Source organism: Abrus precatorius, unplaced genomic scaffold (genome assembly GCF_003935025.1).
Source record: "Abrus precatorius isolate BTA unplaced genomic scaffold, Abrus_2018 Scaffold2, whole genome shotgun sequence".
NCBI classification, from domain to species: Eukaryota; Viridiplantae; Streptophyta; class Magnoliopsida; order Fabales; family Fabaceae; genus Abrus; species Abrus precatorius.
This window is the reverse complement of record NW_020874362.1, coordinates 15,021,828-15,045,064: the sequence shown is the minus strand read 5'-3', so window position 1 is coordinate 15,045,064 and position 23,237 is coordinate 15,021,828. Positions and strand designations below refer to the sequence as shown.

General features: G+C 36.4%; 1 non-coding gene across 1 annotated transcript; it reads left to right on the top strand.

Moving 5' to 3' along the window:
• The first annotated feature begins 20,207 nt into the window (after positions 1-20,207).
• LOC113860451 lies at positions 20,208-20,314 on the top strand. The gene has a single exon (XR_003503902.1). It is a non-coding gene; the product is annotated as a small nucleolar RNA R71 (small nucleolar RNA).
• Positions 20,315-23,237: the final 2,923 nt, after the last annotated feature.

Here is a 23,237-nt window from a genome sequence, read left to right as displayed (position 1 = left end):
CTTTGTTGTGTTTATTATCTCTTTAAATTAACTTGAGTCGTTATGATAAACTGAATTATGGTTTAACTGAGGACCCGGTAGAATGACGTGGTTGGTGTTGAGTAGAAGGAGAAGGGATTTCATTATGACTAGCTGTGGAGGTGTGATAGTCATATTTTAATACATCTTTCTCTCTATGTTTTCGATTTAATTGAGTCTTTTTAGTATATTATTTTGATGTGTTAGTTTAGATTTGTGTTGGTAAGTCATTTAGGATTTAAATTTAAATCTTTCTTAATTCTCGCCATAAATTCTTGTTTTGACACAGTTTCTTGAAAAGACCATATCTGGAGCTACACTACTCGGAATTGGACAAAATTGGTGTCCCTAGAAAGATAAGAGAGAGATATACAACTTCTATGTTACGATAAAAGCCCAGTTCGAACATATTCGGGCCCAAAACTGCGTCACAATGTTGCGGTCCTGCAATGAATTTTTCAGAATTTGGTTTTATTGTTGACATTACTTAATTAGGGTTTTAGGAACCTCGTTAGGAAGCTGGGCCTTAATTAAGCCCAATTATTTTGTCTTTAAATAGGGTTAATGATTTCGCGTGGGGATATTCTTCCCTCTTTTTTGCCTTAATTTTCAGAATTTTAAATAAAAGCTTTCATAAGGATTCCTCTCGTCTCCCTCTCTTTTATTTTCGGAAACTTCATCCCCTTCTCTAATTGGTCGAGCAACATGATTATGAAGCAAGGCTAATTCATCAACCGGTTCAAGGTTTCAAAAACTACATTGTATTCGAGTTTCAAAATAGGTTTTATCGAATTCCTCCTTTCCTTCCTCTTTTCTAATTAGGTTAATTACGTTTTTCATGATATGGAATTTTCGTTGCATCCTAAATAGAAAGAATAGGTTAATTTCAGATTTGAATTAATTGGATTCACCTAATTTAATCAATCAATTGTTCTAAATTTTGTTAAAGCATTGGGTTTGCGATTGCGGTTCTTGTTTTGATGGAATTCATAATCTAGATTTAGATTTTAGGGTTGTTGATGCGCATTGAATTAGTGTGATTGGAAATTCGTTGGGATCATATTTGTGTGAACGACGAGAATTGCATTGTAGGGATTGAGATCTTGAATTGGTTGAATTTTATAATCCTTAATTTTCGTTTTTGTTATTTTATCGTTTAAATTCAAAACAAATCCTCCCCCAATCTAATTTGAAATTGCATGATGGAACTAAAAATAAAATGCATTTTATGTCCTTGAGAGATGACCTAGGTTTGCTTCTTGTATTGCACAAATTTTTGAGAAAATCTAGCTTGTTTGATACCATTGCGACGTGGTTATCAAGGTGCCTTTGAATGAACCATGGGAATGGAAAGTTGAAGCTATTCTCTTGTGAAATTGATGGTAAATAGTAAGTAGATTGGCCTTAGTGCAAGATTTGCATGAGTTCTTGTACACGTTTATCTTAGGTACACCGTTCTATAGAAGCCTTAAATTTCAGTATTATAAGATGGGATCTCAGTAGGAATTAGGTGTTACAAACTAAACCACCCTAATCCCTTAGGTGAAGTTCAATTTCAAGTTGCATTAAGAATCAGAACCATAGGACTGCAGAATTAAGTTCACTTATCCCTAACAATTCCCTAATTCTGGTAGTTAATTCAAATCTGGGCTTTCTCTGGTATTTATAGAATTATCGCCTCTGCGTGTTATCACTATGCTCCACAAGAGTGGCCACGCAAAGGCTTATATAGTTTCTGGAAGACTGGAAAGATCACTTTTGTTGATAAAAGTGATAACGCATGAGGTCGAGTAGTGTGCATTTTCACTTTCTTGAGTTAAAGTGGCCATGCGCTAGTTGCCTTGGTACACTTCTCTCTAGAACATCTACTTTCGCCAGCAAGAGTAACCACGTGCTACTCGCTATGTGTGAAGCTCTTCTGGAACGCTCACTTTCGCCAGCGAGAGTGTCACACATAACTTTGCTAAAATTGAAGTCCTCTGGAATGCTCACTTTCGCCAGTGAAAGTGGTAATACACAGTGTGTTCTTCTGAGAAACTCTCTAGAATACTCAATTTCACTGATAAGAGTGACCACGCCCAGACTATATTCCATAATTCTTGTTCTTTGAGTCCAAAATTGCTACTTTTCCTCTATCTTTTCATTGATCTTCCATCTTCATGAACTTTACTCAGATTATTCCTACAAAAACATGATTAAATTCTTAATTTCTAAACAGAAAATTCACAAATGCTAAAATAACTATATATTTAAAGAAAACCTTCAATCATTCTATTTTATGAGTTTTTCTGCTTTTTCTAGCATTTTTTTCCTTATCAAATGGGTTAAAACTACATTAAAATACTAGTAAAATTATGGATTTATCACTACCCCAAACTTGAATTTTTGCTTGTCCTCAAACAAATCAAACCAAACAAAGGGTAATTTCCTCCTTTTTTTCAAAATCAACTAACAAACTGCTTTTCTCATGTTTTCTAATTTCTAATTCTGATTTTTCTGATTTTAATTCAATGAAGTTATTTATCCAATTACTCATCATGATAATCATATAATCACACTGCATTAATCATACTCTGAGTAAGAATTGCTATCTAAGTTCATATATTTTAGTAAAGTTCATGTGAGCAACAATTAAGAAACATGATCACAGCTCACTAGAAGTGTTTCCCTCATCACTCAACAGTGTTTAGGCTACTGTTTTCTCTCCAAATCATCAATTTTACTACACTCTACCATAGACTTGCATATATTCTCAATCTCCTCTATAAATAGGTAACAAATCACATATCAATAGGACTTTTTAGGTGAAATTGAGGTTGAGAGACAGGTAGGTGTTCAATTAAATTGGGAAACAATGTTAGGTTATGCCAAATAGAAAAGATGCACTTCAAGTAGATGATATTCAGAATTTAGAATGGGATTGCATTCTCTTTTCTTCCATTCAATTCTGCACAACATTTTCTGAATTTTTGTAATATTTCAAGTGCTTTTCATATATCAGTCTATGCATTTATGCACGAATTTCTTTTCTATTTTTCACATTTCCTATTTCTTCTTTTCAATACTTGCTTTTCATTATCTTTTCTCAAATGACTCAGATTTTTGCTGTTACTTTTCACTTCAAATAATTCATACTTTGTTATTACCCACCTCAAACTTAAAATTTTGCTTGTCCTCAAGCAAATCATACAATACAACATGCCACCCAAAACTTAGTTCTGAAATTCATCTTTGGTTAGACTCAAATTGCCTTTTTCTGATTTGGATAGGTTTCTTGGTTTTTTATTAAGGCTTGTATTAAAGTTTACCAAAAGAAAGGTTAAATGCTCAACAGGGTGAACTAGGATTTTCAGCACAAGGGAGGTTTATTTAGACTCTAAGCATGAACAAAGAAGGCCTCCATCATATATGTGAAGTGTACACTTTACAAATTCAATCAAGAAACAATGCAAGTTCTAGAGGTGCAGTAAAATATGCAATCAATCAATACACAACATGAATTGCATGAGGTTCAAGTCTCACCAAGGATTTTTAAGTGAACATGTTAATCAATGAAGCTCACTATGGCAAGACTGCCTCATTTTGAAAATTACAAGTGAGATTTCATTTTGAGAATGGGAAAAATAACTTTAAAAAAATTAAATCAGAATTCACAGAATTATCAATTGAAATGCAATTGTTTCACATAAAGCAGTTCAATATCTATTCTAATATTTTTGTGTTTTTCTAAAAATTTTCAGTGTAGTGTGAAGCTAACACATGAACAAGAGGTAAAGAATAACCCCCTTTTTCATGGCAGCTTGTGAAAGTGTCAACACCCATCTGTTTGAGTGTTGTGTGATTGTGACAGCTTCTGTACAAAACATAAAAAATTTCATCAATTATCAGAAAAGTAAGGTAATTAAAATTGCAGAATTCTAAAACTAAAAGAAATTGAACTTCATTACAACTGAAAAGTATTAAAATTGTTCTGAACAACTAGCTGAATTTACAGAAATAAAAACTCCTAATTATTAAAATTTACATAAACTGAAATTAAAAACAAACAGAATTTAAAGTCCTAATCTAATCTTCTGCTTCATCCTTATCATCTGAGGTTTCTTCTTCCTTTGATTCTTCCTCTTCTTCTTCTTCCACCACCTCTTCATCAGCTGGCTGTGGGAAATGAGTTATACAGATTGGCAGGTCTTTAAAAATAGAAGACTGCAGACACTGAGCATTCTCTTCTAAGTCTAGTGTATGATACATTTCATCTTTGGTCATTCCCATTTTTTTACCAACATTCAGCAGGACGCACTTCAGCAGCATAATTCCAGCCTTGACACTGCTATGGAGTTCAGTTTGTCCCTCAGCTAGCTGGTTCTAGTTTTTAGCCATCAGCTTCAAGGTGTCCTTCATCATCATGGGCTTTTCTTTTCTGAATTGAGAGGGAATGAGTGTTGCTGAGGTGCAAGAGGTGGTAGCATATATCTCTTTCACCATAGAGACAAAAATATGAGGAACAGATCTGATCTTCTCCTGGTAGTCAACAAACTCCACCCCTACATCTTCACAAAGTAAGGTTATTACAGATGGAAAAGCAAGCGAATCTCTCTTTGTTTTTAAAATATTTAGGATACAATCATTAATGACTTCTCCCACATCAATGTATATATCAGTGACTATGGCAAACAGCAGCTCCGCTCTTTTCATTGCCAGTGTTGAGCTATGCTTGACCGGCATGAAGGAATTTAGAATGAAAGTGCTCCACACTTTGGCAAAAGGCAGCAATTTTTTAGTGGCTATACACTTGGGCTTCTTAGCCTGGTTCAGCTTCTAAGTTGTTCTTGGCCTTCCAATCTTTTTCAGGATCTGCACATAGTCTATGTCAGGACTGTTCTTGAATGAACTGAACTCCAGCTGCCTTGGTTACTTTGCAGAGTTGATATTCAGCACTCTGTTGATATTTGCAGGAGTAAAATCCACCCTCATCCCTTTCACCATTGTGTGGAATTTAGGGATTTGATCTCCCTTGAATCTCACAGCATTGGCATAAAATTTCTGAGTTATTTCCCTCCAACCCATGCCAGCTAATGAGCTGAAGGAGTCCCACTCCCTCTTCTGGATCTCCTCTTTGTATTCAGGATAGTTGTCTCTAGCTATTTCAAATGCCCTGTTTGGGACAATTTTTCTCCTTAGAATATTGGTTCTCAAGAAGTTCTCATGAGCTAGACTCCTAAACCTGAGGTTACAAACTTCAATTGGCCTAGAGGCTGAAGCTCCATCCATTCTGCCCCTCTTTGATCTTGTAATGCCCCTGGAAGGTCTAAGTGGAGTGTTGTTGGAAGTTCTCACCATTTTCAGAGTACTACAAATGAGAATTCAATTAAACAAGTTTAATTTCTCTATGCACAGAGGTAAAAAGTACAGATTGCTGCTATATTTCTAACAGGTTAACATGCAATATGCTGTCAGGGTATGCCAATATGCAAGTGTATAAACATAGATGCACAGTATTGAGTAATCAACTTCAAAGAAATTTTGAAATTGATATTCCTAATTTGTAAATTCAGAGTGCACACTCTCACAGAATAATAGGGTAACACAGTGAGATATTTATAGGTTTTAACCAATTTTCAAAGTCTTCTTTAATCTACTCATTCTCAGCAAAAATTATTTCAGAAGAAATGACCAAAACTATTTGTCATGCAATTGTTTTCACACAATCAATCTTAGTACAGAGTATCAATAATGTACAAACAATCACATTCACAGATTTTTTTTTCAATGAAGTCTCGTCGGTCAACTTATTTTCTGCAGAATTTTGTTCATATAGTGTGCAATGCATGTTCGAATCTCCCTAAAAAAAAATCATAAATGACAGGGAAAACCTATTCAGAGTATTGTCCATTCTATTATTGAATCAAATAAAATTAGAACAGTGCCCCATTACCCCATTACCCCATTCGACATTTTCCCTAAAATATTTAAACACAGAAAACCCTAACCACAGTTTCAGAGAAATGAGGGTAAGCGTACCTTGCAAAAAGATGTAGAAATGTGTGGGAAATGCGTGCTGCTGCTAGGTCGACATACACAGAGATTGAAATTGCAGAGAATACTTAGAGAGAAAGAGAATTTTTAGGTTGAAGAGTGTGTGCGTGTTCACTTTAGGCAGTATTTATAGCTACACTTGGCATGTGACCACTTTTAAAATTAAAAGTGAACGTTGCATCATTAAAAGCATTCAGCATGGTTACTATTTTAAGCAGAGTGAGCATTCCAGAGAGGTTTATTTTTGTGGTTGAAGAGCGCATTGTCACTATTGCTGGGAAAAGTAATAACGTGCTAGCAATGTGACAACTTTTTTCAATGAAAGGAAGAACGCACAGAGGGACAACTTATACTTACCTGTGCGTAGCCACTTTTTTCAGGGAAAGGGAGCGTTCCAGAGAAGTTGATTTCCTGTCAGCCTCTACGTAGTCACTCTCATCAGTGAGAGTGAGTGTTCCAAAGGAGTGTGTGAACTTTCCTGCCTCTGCATGATCACTTTTATCAGCAAAAGTGATCGTTCCAGAGGGGAACATCAAAATGCTTTCTCTGCCATATCTATTCATGCAAAATAGTGACTCCTCCCATCAATCAAATTTCTCTAAAACCTCACGTAGCTCACTTATCACACTCTAATCCTTCCAATACACACTCTCAACATTAAATCTCAATTCACGTATCAAATTCACCTCAGAAAACATATACAGCAGAATCAAATTGCAGAAAGTAATTAGCATGCATAAGGAAAATTCAAATGCAATGCAGAAGCTTAAATTGGGTTAATATGTGAGTTGCCTCTCACAAAGCGCTCTTTTAACGTCACTAGCTTGACGTTAAATGTTCCTCACTCAAGAGGAACTAACTTCATGCACACTTTGGCCTTCTCCACTTGACCTCCAAGGTATATTTTCAGTCTTTGCCCATTCACCTTAAATTCTCTCCCATCCTTGGGATCTGCTATCAGTACAGCACCATAGAGTGATACCCTTTCACCACCAAAGGTCTAGACCACTTAGATTTTAATTTCCCTGGAAACAACCTCAATCTTGAATTGAAAAGTAAAACAAATTGTCCAGGTTTAATTTCTCTTTTCAAAATAAATCTTTCATGCAACTTCTTGGTCCTTTCCTTGTATAAATTGGCATTTTCATAAGCATTAAGTCTGAACTCCTCTAACTCATGCAGCTGTAACAGTCTTTTTTCTCCTGTACTAGCTTGGTCAAAATTCAACCATTTCACAGCCCAACAAGCTTTATGTTTAAGTTCCACTGGTAAGCGGCAAGCCTTTCCACACACCAGCTGATAAGGAGACATTCCAATTGGTGTCTTGAAAGCAGTCCTATATGCCCACAAAGCATCATCCACTTTCTTAGACCAATCCTTCCTTGAAGTACTTACCACTTTCTCTAAAATCTGCTTTATTTCCCTGTTGGAAATCTCAACTTGGCCACTTGTTTGAGGGTGGTAGGGTGTAACTATTCTATGCTTGACTCCATACTTTTCTAGGACTGATTCCATGTACTTGTTACAGAAATGGCTTCCTCCATCACTTATCAAAATTCTGGGCACTCCAAACCTTGAAAAGATGTTCTTTTTGATAAATGAAACAACAGTTCTTGCATCATTTGACTGGACACATAGTCCACTGCTACAAACATATATTCATTTAAAAATGAGCTAGGGAAAGGACCCATGAAGTCTATTCCCCACATGTCAAATAGCTCTACCTCAAGTATGTTTTGCAGTGGCATCTCATGTTTCTTAGAAATATTTCCCATTCTCTAGCATCTATCACATTTTTCCACATAGTTCTTGGCATCTTTGAACAATGTTGGCCAAAATAGGCTAGATTACAGAACCTTGGCTATTGTCCTTGAGCTTCCATGGTGTCCTCCATATTTTGAACTATGACAATGCCACAAAACATTTTCTTATTCTTCCTCTGGTATGCATCTTCTCAATAACCTACCTACTCCAATTTTAAACAGCAATGGATCTTTCCGCACATAATATTTGTTGTCATGAAAAAATAATTTCCTTTGCTGCCAACTCATCCAATTTGGAACATGATATGTAGTCTTAAAGTTAACCATGTCAGCAAACCATGGCTGTGATTCAATCCTGAATAAGTTCTCATCTAGGAACTTTTCTTTTATTTGCTCTACCTCAAATGGTATGATCTCAAGTGGTAGTCATGACAAGTGATCAGCAACTCCATTCTCCTTCCCTTTCTTGTCATTGATCTCTAACTTGAATTCTTGAAGGAGTAAAATCCACCTTAATAATCTTGGTTTAGCATCCTATTTTGACAAAAGATACTTAAGAGCAGTATGGTCAGTGTACACTATACCTTGGATCCAATTAAATAAGACTGAAACTTATCAAATGCAAATACTATAGCTATGAGTTCTTTTTTAGTAGTAGTGTAGTTAATTTGTGCAGTGTTAAGAACTCTACTAGCATAATGAATAACATGCAGTTTCTTGTCTTTTCTTTGGCCTAAAACTGCTCCTATAGCTACATCATTAGAATCGCACATCAACTCAAAAGGAAATTCCCAATCAGGTTTGACAAGTACATGTGCAGAAATTAATTTCTCTTTCAAAGTGTTAAAAGATACTAAACACTTATCATCAAAAACAAAATCTACATCCTTACTCAACAACTCACTCAATGGCTTTGCAATTTGGGAAAAATCTTTAATGAACCTACGATAAAAACTAGCGTGTCCCAGGAATTTCTTACTCCTCTTACATTCATACATGGTGGCAGCTTCTCTATCACTTCTACCTTTGCAGGGTCCACTTCCATCCCTCTTCCTGAAATCTTATGTCCTAAGACAATTCCTTCTTGTACCATAAAATGACATTTTTCCCAGTTAAGAATAAGGTTTGAGTCTTGGCAACGCTGCAAAATAAGAGATAACTTAGCGAGACACTAATCAAAAGAATTACCAAATATAGAAAAATCATCCATAAACACTTCTATATTTCTTTCAATCATATTAGAAAAAATGGACAACATACACCTTTGAAATGTAGCTAGAGCATTGCACAGTCCGAATGGCATCCTCTGGTATGCAAAAATTCTACAGGGACAAGTGAATGTTGTCTTTTCTTAGTCCTTTGGGTCAACTACAATCTGGTTGTAACCAGAGTATCCATCTAAGAAACAGTAATAGTCGTACCCAGCTAATCTCTCCAACATTTGGTCAGCAAATGGAAGAGGAAAATGATCCTTTCTTGATGCATCATTCCATTTTCTATAATCGATGCACATCTGTCATCCAGTTACTGTCCTAGTAGGTATTAACTCGTTTCTCTCATTCGGCACCACAATTATACCTCCTTTCTTAGGCACTACATGAACCGAACTGACCCATTGCCTATCCGAAATAGGATAAATAACCCCTGCATCTAGTAATTTCATCACTTCTTAACTCACTACTTCTTTGAGGTTAAACAACCAGTTTGTAATTCTCTTCAAACAAAATTCTATGTATGCAAAAGGATGGATCTATACCTTTCAAATCAGAAATATGCCATCCCAATACAGATTTGTGCTCTCTCAACACTCTCAAGAGCTTTTCTTCTTGGTCTTTCTTCAAATTGCCATTTATTATTATTGGTTTGTTATGCCCTTCATCAAGAAATGCATACCTCAAGTTAGAGGATAGTTGCTTGAGTTCCACCTTGGGCTCTTCCTTCTTCTCCTCTTCTTGATGTAATTCTTCCTTGAGTTGGTTCACTGCATTATTAACACATGGCAGAGAATCTAGTTGCAATATGCATTCTTCCACTACTTCATCTTGCTCCTCATTAATACAGCATTTTGCTACAGCTATTGTGTGTAACGCCTCAAATTTTATAATATTACTTATTGTTATTTATATATAAATCTAAATGCATATATATATATATATGTGTGTGTGTATTTTTGGATATATGTTGTGGATATGTGTATATATATGTGTATGCATGATTGGTTAGGCTGAAAATGGGCCAAGTGTCTAAGTGCAGGGTGTAATTCTGGGCTGTCCTCGCTGTAGGGAAAAAGCCCTAGGAGGAAGGACCGAAACTGTCACCTTCTCGCTGTAGCGAGAGACATCTCGCTGTAGCGAGAGACATCTCGCTGTAGCGACAGAGCGACAGTTTGGGGCGCATTTCTGGGTGTAGTCTCACTGTAGCAAGAGGGTCCTGCTGTAGCAAGATTCTGCTGAAACCAGGGTGCAGTTTCGTCAGAGATTTTCACTGCAGCATGAGGGTGTGTCGCTACAGCAAGAGAATATCTCACTGTAGCGAAAGTGTCACGACCAGAAAAGGATTTATAGGGGCTTTAGGGATTTGACATTCATTTCTCAAATTCCCTCCCAAATCTCTTCAATCCTCTTGACCCAAAGCCCTATTCCACCGATTAAATTGCCTCCAAAGCCGTTCGGGAGCTTGATTGAAGGTTGAATTCGTGTGGGGAATGTTTGGAGGTGAGTTTTAATGATTAGGGTTTCTGTTTTTCATCTCCTTTCTCTATTTTCGCGGTTTCCCTGAGTTCTCATGGAGTTTCTCCATGTATTTAGGACGAAATCCGTGAGGGGGGAACACTTGGTGGATTTAGCGTATGGGTCTTCAATCCAAGGTAAGGAGGATCTACCCTACTCTTTTTATGTGTAATTGATTGAATATGAAGTTGTGGTTGATTTAGAAGGTAGAAAACGTGCAGAGAATGAGTTGATTGAGAAATGTAATGTGGCCCATGTGCTTTGATATGTGAACATTGTATGTGTTACCCGAAATGGATGAATGTGAATTGTATGCTAGATGTTGCATGATAGAATAAATATTGTGAATAAATGTGGGCCCAAGGGCTGTGTAATATAGATGAGTGTTGGCCATGTGTCGTATCATGTGAAATGAATGTGGGCCTAGTGTCATGTATCTGAATGCAATGTGGGCTATGTGCTGTGTGTAAGCATAATTATTGCATGCGTGAATGGAATATGTGTAAGTGGGCGTGTTAGCGCCGACGTAATGTGTTGTGAATGGTTCAGCGATACACTGGGGTATGGAAGATGAGGACGGTAGAAATACCTTGGGGAAGAGGGAGTGGTGGTGACACCGACTGTGGAACAGGTGCACCACGGGCCACACACTCTCTTCCTGACTAGACCTCTGACCATTATCTTTGTTGAGCAACCCGTGACTGTCCACGTGCTATCCGTGAGGCGGGATAACCGGCGATTATTCATGGTGTAAATCTGTGATCACAGTGCAACAGTGAGTGTGGCTAGTGTGCGTGTGGACGGGATTGTTATTAATTGTAATTTTGAATGTGAACTGTTGTTGGTGCCATGAGTACATGAACTTTAAATTAAAATGTACTGGATAATGATGTTGTTTGTGTTGTATCTGTATCAATGTATTGGAAATGACTCAGAGGTGAGACTCTGTATTTGATTGTGTTTTGGTAGTATAGAGTACTCACCCTTACATTCATTTTTCAGGTAATCAAGACGATTAGCATCGAACTCAGTGAATGGGTGGATGAAACTACTATAGGACTTAGAATATTATTTTGAAAACTGTTGTATTTGAATAAGTCCTGTAGCAACTGTTTGATGTAATTTGTAACCCTCTTTCTTTATTTGAAATGTTTGATGAAACTTGGATTAAAAATGGAAATTTAGCATCTCAAAAATTTATGAAATTTCTTATTTATTGAAATTAAATTTAAGGTGTTACATTGTGCCTTCCAAGACTGCACTTTCATCATGTTTCTCCAAGAATGGTGGTATCGCAACATCTAACACATCAATCTTCATGCAGCTCATATCATCAATTGGATGTTTAATGGCTTCAAATACATTGAAATGACTTTTTCCTCTTGGACTCTTAGCATCAATTCACCTTTCTGCACATAAATCAAGGCTCTCCCTGTGGCTAAAATTGGCCTCCCTAAAATGAGAGGGATGTCCGCATCTACCTTCATATCAAGTATAACAAAATTTGCAAGGAATATAAATTTGTCTACCTTGACTAACAAGTCTTCCATTACTCCATAGGGATATCTATATGATCTGTCCACTAATTGTAATGTTATCCCTGTTGGCTTTACCTGTTCAATTGCCAGCTTCTTCATAATGGCAAATTGTAATTTATGCTGGCCCCCAAATCACACAGTGCTCTTCCTACTGTGCAACTCCCAATATAGTAGGTATGCTGAAGGACCCTGGATCTTGCAACTTTTGAGGCAGTTTTCTCTGCAAAAATGCACTACATTCCTTAGTGAGCGGTACTAACTTCTCCATATCCAGCTTCTTCTTCTTAGATAAGAGCTTTTTCATAAATTTTGAGTAAGAGGCATTTGTTCTAATGCCTCTGCAAATGGGTTATTAAGTTGGAGCTTCTTGAACACATCTATGAATCTTTCAAACTGCCTTTCTTGTCTAGGATCCTCTACTCTCTTTGGAAATGGTAACCTCTTGAATTGCTCTTCATTAATAGGCTTGCAGGTCTGTTCAAATTTCTGCTTCTTGCCCCTCTTTTCTTGTTTGTTAGTGCAATTTTCTTCCTCTTCTCCCTTCTTCAACATGGTATATTTTTCACTTTTAAAGTCTTCTTATTTCAGCTTACTCTCTTCTTTAGAATGGGTGACTTAATCTTTCTTTCTTGGGCTAGAAACCACTGCTCCACTTCTTGTGGTTATTATAACGCCCCAATTTTCATAAATTAGCTAGTAGTTATTAGATTTTAATTATTAGCTGGTTTCGGCTTGCTAGCGTCAGAATAATTAGATAAATGCTGAATTTTAATTTTTAGAATATTGATTTATTTATGAGTTCGGCATTTTAGGGTGACTGCATGCAAAATACTTGGTTCCAATATCGTCCAATAATCCCCTGATATTGTTCAGCAGTATTGTCTAAAATATCCCCGAGAGATTTATCCGAAAAGTTAAATTTCATCTTATTTAAATAATTGTCAAATCATAAGTATCCATCTCAAAAAACGTGAGATTTCCTAATCATTACAAAGATTTAGTAATGATTTCTTAGCCGTCAAAATCATTGCATAAAATTCCGTGAGATCTAGCAATCATTACCCAAAGATTTCCAAATCTAGTATCGGCCACTAGATTTTCATGCAAACAAACCTTGTCCCCTATTTTACAAACATCGTGATTGCCCGAATATTCTAAAATCTAGTATTAACCACTAGAATTCCATGCACAGGATTTTGTCTCCCGATTTGCCGGCAAAAGTCATTTTGGAACTTTCTTTTCATGTCTTCCAAATTGCCAACATCATAATTATTCTAACCAATCACATTCTCTCAAACTTAGCACCACATCAAAAGTCTCGTCCAAGTGACAACCTAGTCATGTCGCATTTTCTCGGCCAACCAAATTTCATGCATTGCTGCCCCAAAATCTTAGCTTTGGTATTTTGTGCCAATTTTGGGATTTGTGATATCCAAACCGTGTGCATGTAGCCTAAGGTGTTCTATGGATTTTGCTTGCTGAATTTTACTAACTTTGCCTACAAGCTTTCCCAAAATTCACTATTCATGCACTAAAAACCGTGACACCTCTTTCCTTGCACCAATTTACCAAATTCACTTCAGGTTTTACTCAATTAAAACCGTGTGCAGTTTTTCAGTTTGGAAGTCTTGCCAAGCAAGCCAAAATACAAATGTTAAGTGGCAATTGGTCACTTAAAGCTTAAACCCTCCATATAAATAGATTTGCTAAATGAGATTAAGCCTTTTGGAAGCCAAAAACTGAGAATCTCTCTCTCTTTTCTCTCTACCTTTCTCTCACACTTCTCATCCTCTCAAAGTCTTAAACTCTCTCAATTTCTCTCAAGAAAACCGAGAGCTTGCAACCCCTCAAACACCACCACTCCTTCATCCAAATCACTCAAACACTTTTCGTGTGGAAGGAGCCAACTTTGGAGGAGAACTTTGAAGAACTTGGCTGCTGTTTTCTCAATCCAGCGAAGCTTTCCTTGGAGATCCATCTATTCCAGCCCCTTCTCCATTTCATTTCACGCCTAAAACTCAAGGCAAAGGGGAGTTCTCATCCTTTGTTCCTTTGTTTGCCTTCCTTGGTTGAAAACTATGTAAAATCTTGTAAAGGTTCCATCTTTATTTCCAATAACTTTGATCAAGCTCATTGTACCATTTGCATGTTAAATTATACTTGATTTCTTCACCTTATTTACTTCTAAGTTTGCGGTTTATGTGAAAAGGAGGTAATCTCTCTAAAAGCTTGCATTTTGAACATTTGCATGTTGTTTACTCCTTGTGAATGTCTCGGTTTTTCACTTCTTTGAATGAGTTTGTTGTTCCAATGATGATCCACCCTTGATATTAAGTAACCATGAACTTGGATGGCAATATCTTTCATTTGCATGTTGAGTATTTGTCTTGTACTCCACTTTATCTCTTTGAAATTTTTGGTTTCATGCTTAGATGTGTTAATTTCTCTCAAAGCTTGAAACTTTATTTAGTGCTTGCAATTTCTTCCTTGAAAGTATTTCAGTTTTGCCTTTGCATGTTTGAAATCCTTGATTTCTATGATGATCCACCTTCAAAGTCATGATCCATGAATTTGCATGTTGAATTCCTTCACTTGCTTGTTGGATTTTCGCTTGAAAATTACTTGATTCACTTTCAAAGTTTTGGTTTTGGTTTTGTGTGAAGAGATTCTTTAGAAAGTTTGAATTTTTAACCCTTACATGTGACATCCAACCTTTGTATGAAATGTTGGACTTGAAAATATGTTGGAAACCTTTTATCCAAGTTTCAGTTTAGAGGTTTTCTTGCCAAATCTCTTGAATAAATGGAAATCTACCCTTGAGACCTTCGAACCGTGAATTTGCATCTCATGAACACTTAGTTACCAAACCTAATTTCATAAAAAGAACTCCTTTAGTAATTTTGAGAGTTTGAACACTAAATTGCCCTTGTGTTGTCTCGGTGTACCCTTTTTAAACATAGTCCTTTGTTGAAAATTAAAATATTGCACTTAAATAATGGAACCTTGTGTTTGCATGTTGATTTTCCCTAATTTGCTTGTTAGTGACTTGTCAAATGATGAGATTTTAGATGCTGGACAATTCTGAAAATTTTGAGGAAAAAGGTTGAAATTAATTGATTTGGAACCTTGAAATTATTTTAAAAAGTTTATTAAGAGTAATGAGAAAAAGAGTTATGAAAGTAAAAGAGTTATGAAGGAAAAAGTGGAAATGGACTTGGATTGTCTCGGTTTTGACATCCAAAAGTGTTGCAAAATTTCAGAAAAATATCTTGTATGTACCTTGCATTTTAAGGAAACTAAAACTGAATTTGAAAGTGTGTTGTCTTGATTGGAATGCCTTGAACCGTGTGGGACTTGGTTGAGTGTGTGATTGAATGATTGATTGTAAAATTGGTTGTGAGTGACCTTGATGTTGCTTGGTATTGGTACTTGAAATTAGTGATGTTTGCTTGAATGAGTTGCTGGAAAAATGTAAGTGATGTGAAGTAAGGTACTATTCATGAATTATATTATTCCTTGAAAAACCGTGAAGAGGTTGAATTGACACTTGGCTAGAAAATTTGAATGACTTACTATTTGTTATGGTTATGCCAAGAAATGTCTATATTGATAGTGCTACATGCATCATTTGCATCTCACCACAAAAGACTTGATGAATTAAGAGATTGTGCAGCGAAAATAATTATACAATGATATATTGGTATTGATCTAGTGCCCTTGAGGGTTGAATTATCAAAAAGGACCTTGGACCTAAATGGAATTATTGGGAATATCATGAATTTGAAATATATTGAGTGGTTGAATAAAGAGAGTAAGGAACCACATTTATCTTATAAGAAAAAGTGTGAAAATCTGAGAGGATAGAACTTAGAAAGAATGGTGAATGAATTGGTCTAAGTTAGTAGCATGACAAGGACATAAGCTTGAATTGTTTTCCCTAAATAAAAGTAAGAAAACCGAGAGGTAATGCCTTTAAATCTAGTGTAAGTTAAATTGTTTGGTTGATGGTTAAGGCAGGAGATAAGTTTAATAATTATCCATTTAGGGAGAGAAAAACCGTGAGGAAGAGATGGAGAAAATAAGAATTTGAATTAAGAGAATTATGGGCAACCAGGGGATAGAGGTTAATAAGCATAATGAAATGAATAGGATGAATTTGAATGGTGAAATTACAAGGATTGAGAAATGGGATGGTGCTGATTTTTAAAAAAGAATGAATTGAGAAAAAAGAAATGAATTGTGAAGGCTTGAATGATTCGCTTAAGTTAAGGTCCAAAGATGTAACATGTTGCACTAAAGCTTTCCATGAGTATGAAATTGTAAAACCATGAGATTATGAATTTTGATAAGAAATTATATGTTGTGTCCTGAGTTCGTAAACTATATTATCTTGAGATTATTATTATGAACTCAGTGAGAATTATTATGAGACTCATGGTATCTATTTATCCATGCTGAGGCATGTGACTCATGGAGATTATCTATCCATGTTGCTAAGTCTATGATGACTTTTAGCTTGATGCTATATGCTATGATTTTAAGTCCGATGTGACTTCTATTATATCTGTGCAACAGCCCAAGTGACTGGATGATATGAGTTGAGAAAACAATCACAAGAAAATTGAAAATGTTATTCATGCATCATATATAATCTTGTGAAACGACTTGATGGCATTACAGAGGCACAGCTGTAGGTATTGGAAGTTCGGTACAAAGTAGATCTTCTGGGGATGGCCAAAGGGGGAAAATCTGACCTAAGTGGCACATGGCAGCTGAGCTCCCTGTAGCCGGGTCGTGACCCACTTGCAAGACCTTAGCCAAACCTAACGTGAACTCCATAATACTAGGGTTATAGAGGTCCATTCCTGAACATGTCGTATGGCCTTTCATATCAATGATATGCTATTATTATTTTTCTATCTATTATATCTGTGCAGAGTAGGGAATGGAGTCCTCCGATCGCCACACGACTTGAATTTATCTATCTATCTCTATTGTAAATGCTGGGCAAGTCGCCAGTCATAGAGAAATAGGATCCCCATGCATCATTACATGCTAATAACACATGAGTGACTATATGAGAAAGGTGGAAACTTGCATTCATGCATCATATGCATTATTATTAGGGATGGTTGAATGCTTGTGTAATTGATTATGATTGTGATTACATTTATCTCCCTATTGTATGCTTGAACTTTGTATGATGCTGAGTGAGAATGGTTGAATGTATTTGTGACTGTGATGTCGCCTTCCTTGGGGTTTGGCTATGATTGTTGTTTGTGTTTGGAGAACTCACCCCTGTATTTGTGTTGTTCGTATCGCTTTTCTTTTATTTATATAGATGAACAGGAACAAGGTGAAGGTGTTCATCCTTCCTTCTGAGGATGACATATGGGTGTTTGACTCCGCGGCCCAGCAGAGTGTTTTTCGCGTATTTGCCCGAGTGATTCATGGAGTCGATAGTGGAGGCTCATGGATTACCCAGTATACTACCGACACACCCATTGAGATTGTCTTCTCTGTACCTCCTGGTGACACTCAGTTACCTTACCCTGCCTTGTTTACTTCTCCCACACCCATGTCCATAGACCCCGTACACCTACTGCGAGATCTACTCCTGCACCTGTACCATTCTCTTTTATATCCCCCACTTCTCCACCCGTGCCAATGGAGAGGGTTATCCATGTGGTGGAATCCTCCATTAGGTATACCACCATGCCCTCTTACATGCATCTTGCACACCCGTCTACTTTGGTTCCACCTGCTGCTACCCGTTCATCCCCTCACTCTGTTGGATGGATAGAGGAGGATAGTGGAGATTCTGTGGCTACAACTCCTAGTTCCGCTTCCGCTTCCCCAACATCATCTGAGGAGTCTAACCCTATTGCGTCTATTTCTATCTTACTTATGTTGTATTCGAACCATGTTGACCGTACTATTGAACTATGAACCTATCGTTTCCGCACATTATATTTAATATATTTGAGGTATCTTCTGACGATGAGTTGTGATGATTTGATATGAGTATATTATTGATAGTGAGTTATAGATTGATGAGATGAGAAGATATATGCATGTTAACTCTCTTATTGAAAGAGAACTATTATTGCAAGATGTGTATGTGTTTGAAAAAAAAAATTCCAGATTTTGGTGTTTTCTGAATTATCATGTTATAAAGTAGTATCAATAAATGTAGTGAATTCGGGTTGCTACATAAAGTGGTATCAGAGCAGTTCGATCTTATTGGCCTAGGGCATGGCCTTACCGCCCAACTTCTGTGTTAATCTCTGAATTGTTTGGAACCCTTATGGTTTTTGTGGTAGTATGATGTTACTTTGTTACAATTGTTAGTGATTTTCAAAATTGATGCTCTTACTTTTGTTTCAGAAAGTTATGGCTAGACGAACTAGGGAAGAGGCAGTGGATGCCTTACTAGGAAGGGTAGTGGACATTCTGGAGAGACAAAATGAGTCAGCTCCTAATCGTGGTTTGTCTGAGTTCCGCAAGAACAAACCTTCCCAATTTCGTGGCGTTGATCCTGATGGTGCTCAATTGTGGATAGAAGAGTTGGAAAAGATCTTTGATGCTATGATTTGTACTAAAGAGGAGAAGGTAACTTATGCTACCTTCATGCTCATAGGAGAGGCTGAGTATTGGTGGCGGATGACTCGCCAGCAATTAGATGATGAAGATGCTATTGTGGATTGGTCGACTTTTCATCGCCGATTCCTTGAGAAGTATTTTCTGAAAGATCTCAGGCGAAGGAGAGAACAAGAGTTCTTGACTCTGACTCAAGGACAAATGAGTATTGGAGAATGTGCGACAAAGTTTGACGAGCTGTCTAAATATTGCCCATATTTTGCACAAGCTGATGATAGATCTCGATGTTCTAAGTTTGAAAGTGGACTACGGCCTGACATCAAACAAGCAATCAGTTGCCAAAAGGTGTGTCATTTTCCAACCTTGGTGGGTAGATGTCGTATCTATGAGGACGATACTAAGAGTCGTCAGGCCTTGTGGAGAAATTCTGGTCCTCAACGTCCTGCAAGCAGTTTAGGTTCTAAAGACAAAGGAATCCAAGAGAGGTATCTTCTGACGATGAGTTGTGATGATTTGATATAAGTATATTATTGATAGTGAGTTATAGATTGATGAGATGAGAAGATATATGCATGTTAACTCTCTTCTTGAAAGAGAACTATTATTGCAAGCTGTGTATGTGTCTGCAAAAAAAATTCCAGATTTTGGTGTTTTCTGAATTATCATGTTATAAAGTAGTATAAATAAATGTAGTGAATTCGGGTCGCTACAGTTATATCTTGGTATTGCTCCTTTGGATTCAGTATTGTATTGCTAGGAAACCTCCCTTTATCTCTATTAGCAAGTTGTTCAGCCAACTGCCCAATTTGCGTTTCTAACTTCTTCATGGAGCTTTCTTGATTTTTGAAATTCTTTTGTGTCGCCTTCATAAACTGTAGTAATGTGTCTTCCATTTCATTCATTTTCTCACTCAAGGGGTCTTAAATACCCTTGATTTTTCTGGAATTGTGCAGAAGAACTCCCTTGGAAATATTGTTGCTATGCTTGAGGAACTGCATTTGGAAAAGGTGCAATACCTGCATTCCCTCTTGCACTTGAATTTTGTGGATTCCAGTTGTAGAACTGTTGTCCTCTATTATTACTAGGCTGAAAACCAGGTGGAAACTGTTGTTGTAGCCTTTGGTAATTTCCCATATAATTGACTTGATCAGATTGTTCTACAACTGAAGGATCACAGGCTCCATTCACATGGTTGCCACCACAGAAATCACAACTCAGTTGTGTGTTTGGAGCAACACCAGTCTGCAAGTTGCTTATTTGTTGAGTCAGACAACAATTTGTTCTGAGAAATGTTGATTCTGCAGTTGGTTTTGAGCAAACAAGGCTTCTATGGATTTGATATCATAACCTCCTCTCTTTGAGGGTTTTCTTTCATTCAAATTTTGATACATTGAAGAAGCCATCATCTCTATAATTTGTTGGGCTTCTTCCAAGGTTTTTGAACTCAATGAACCTCCCGCTCTATCATGGTTTTAGTTGCTGCAGTCATTCCATTATAGAACATTTCAAGTTGCATCCACTCCGGTACGCAATGATGGGGACACTTCCTCAATAATTCCTTGTATCTTTCCCATGCTTCATATAATGGCTCTCCATCCTGCTGAACGAAAGATGTAATTTCCCTTCTTATTTTCGCAACTTTTGAAGGGGAAAAATATTTTGTTAGGAACTTGTTCACCAAATCAGCCCATGTTGAAATACTACCTTGTGGTTGAGCTTAGAGCCAACACTTGGCTTTATCTCTCAATGAAAATGGGAATAATCTGAGTCTGATTGCATCCTCACTCACCCCATTAATTCTGATTATGTCACAAAGTTGCAAGAAATTTGCAATGTGCAAATTTGGATCTTCTGAATGGCCTTCTACAAATTGGTCTTACCGTACCAAATTTAAGAGTGCAGGTTTTATCTCAAAATGATTAGCCTGGATTATAGGTCTCAAATTAGAAGAGCTGAACCCTTGTAAATTAGGAACTGCATAGTCTTCTAGTATTCTCAGTCTTGGTTGCTTTGCCATCTTTGTTTGTCTGGGAATTTGACTGGTTTGAGGTGAAGGTATAAAACTCTCTTGTTCCTCTCTATGAATCTATTTAATTCTTGCTTCACTTATCAACCTCCTTAGAGTTTGGTCAATGTCAAGATCAAATACCAAAGTGGATTTGTTTTTGTTTTTTCCTCGTATATACAAATCAAATTTAACGAAGTTAAACTAAAACTCAATATTAAGGGATACAAAAAAAAAAGATTATGCAGAAAAATATCAGTAAAAACATGTGAACTTCAAGTCTAAACAATTGCAGAATTATGCAAAAATTTTCTCCACTATTATTCTAAACTTATCTATTTAAAAGCAAAATAGAGTAACTTGAATGTAATACTAAATTACAAAGAAAAATTCAAAAAACAAGAACTAAATTTAGCAATTTTCCTACTACTAATATATTGAAACACAAATTCCCCGGCAACGGCGCCAAAAACTTGTTGTACGATTTCTAAACACTAGCAAGTGCACTAGGAATTGCAGCAAGTAATGAGTAAATTTAAGATCCAAGTATAGTCTACATAGGGAATTAGGAATTCAATTATCACTTCACATGTAACATCCCCGATTTCGGTTAGCATGGCATGGATTGTTAGTTATTAATTAGTAACTCTTTGCTTCATTTCCTTTGCTCTAGCTTAGTTCTTGCTATGAATTAAGATGTTTCCTAAGATTGATTAATTTTTTTAGCTTATAAATTTTTGTGATTGACTGTCCAATAGTATTGTGTCCCTTGCTTGCATAATTATTTTTCCTAGAGTATGTTTATTTATTTTCTTATATACATACCTATAAAATCGTGTGATGAATTACCTTGAGCAACCCTAGGATAGTATGACAAATTTTGGGATAAAGTTGACCCTTGATTTGGATGGATGGGCCTCGCCTTACTGATCACTTGATTAATATTATTACGAGTTGTTATTGCTAAATGTTATCCCTTGATTTATTTTAATTGGTTATGTGGCATTGTTATTCTATTTATGGATTCAAAGGGAATTAGGAGATACACCTTAATGACATTCGAAATACCCTCTCTCTTAATTAGGGCAACCAAATTTTGTTTAATGCATGAAGGGGAGAGAGAGAATCGGTTTTAATGATCAAAATCCTGACCCTAATGATTGCATTTAATGCAATATTTGAATTCCTAATTACCCTAAATAAATGCAGCTGCCACCCATGAACCGTTGCATTTTGATTGACCATTATTTGAGAGTTCCTCATTTATGGTGTAACCGAAAAATGGAGCCCTAATCCTTTCCTCTCCCTTATTGATACTTGCTTAAAATTAAACTAGATCTGCATGAGTCTCTTCGTGTTCCCCACTATCACATGCACCAAGTGGACCCTTAGGGTAAAACGCTCCTAATGAACTAGGGTTTATGTGAGGGACAACTAAAAAGGCACCCTAATTCTTTGAAAATTTCCCTTTTAAATGTAGTGTCGGGTTCAATAGGTAATTGAGGAAAGGAATCAGCTTTAAATGGCAAAAATTTAAAACCTTGTTAATGACACTTAATGAAATTCCATTTCCCTAGTTACCTAAGTTAACTATAGCCGCCACACATGATAATCATTTGAATTTTTCCCTCCTAATTGGTGCAATTGAAATTAAGGCCCTATTCTTCTTATTAAATGTAAAATTCATTTTCATATGTGCTTAATTAGGGAGCTGACTGATAACCACGTCGCAATGGTATCAAACAAGCTAGATTTCCTCAACAATATTGCAATACAAGGAGTAAACCTAGGTCATCTCACAAGGACATAAAATGCATTCTGCTTTCGGTTCCATCATACAGTTTACAGTTAGCTTGGGGGAGGATTTGTTTAACTTCAATTGTAAACAACAGAAGAAGAATAAAGAACAATTCCAACGAAATATGAACTTCAACCAATTCAAGATCCCAATCCCTACAATGCAATTCTCATCGTTCACACGAATACAATTCCAGCGAAATTCCAATCAACACTAATTTAATTCGACATTAATACTATGAAATCTAAATCTAGATTATGAATTCCATCAAAACAAGAATTGCAATCGCAAATTCAATACTCTAACGAAATTTAGAACACTTGATTGATTGAATTAGGTGAATTCATTTATTTCAAATCTGAAATTCTCATTCTCTATTTAGGATGCAAACAAAAATTCAATATCATGAAAAACGTAATTATCCTAATCAGAAAAGAGGAGGAAGGGAGAGAATTCAATTGAACCTAATATGAAAATCAAATGCAATGTAGTTCTTGGAACCTTAAACTGATTGATGGATTAGCCTTGCTTCATGATCATGCTTGCTTCGGCTAAAACCAGAAAATACGAGAAGACGGAAGGTAGAGAGACGAAAATAAAAGAGAGGAGAAGAAAGAATTTAGAATAGAGACATTTTGAATTCTAAAACAATGAGGGAAGAGATTCTGTATATGAAGTCATAACCTCTATTTAAAGACAAAATAATTGGGCTTAATTAAGGCCCAACTCCCTAATGAGGTTCCTAATCTCCTA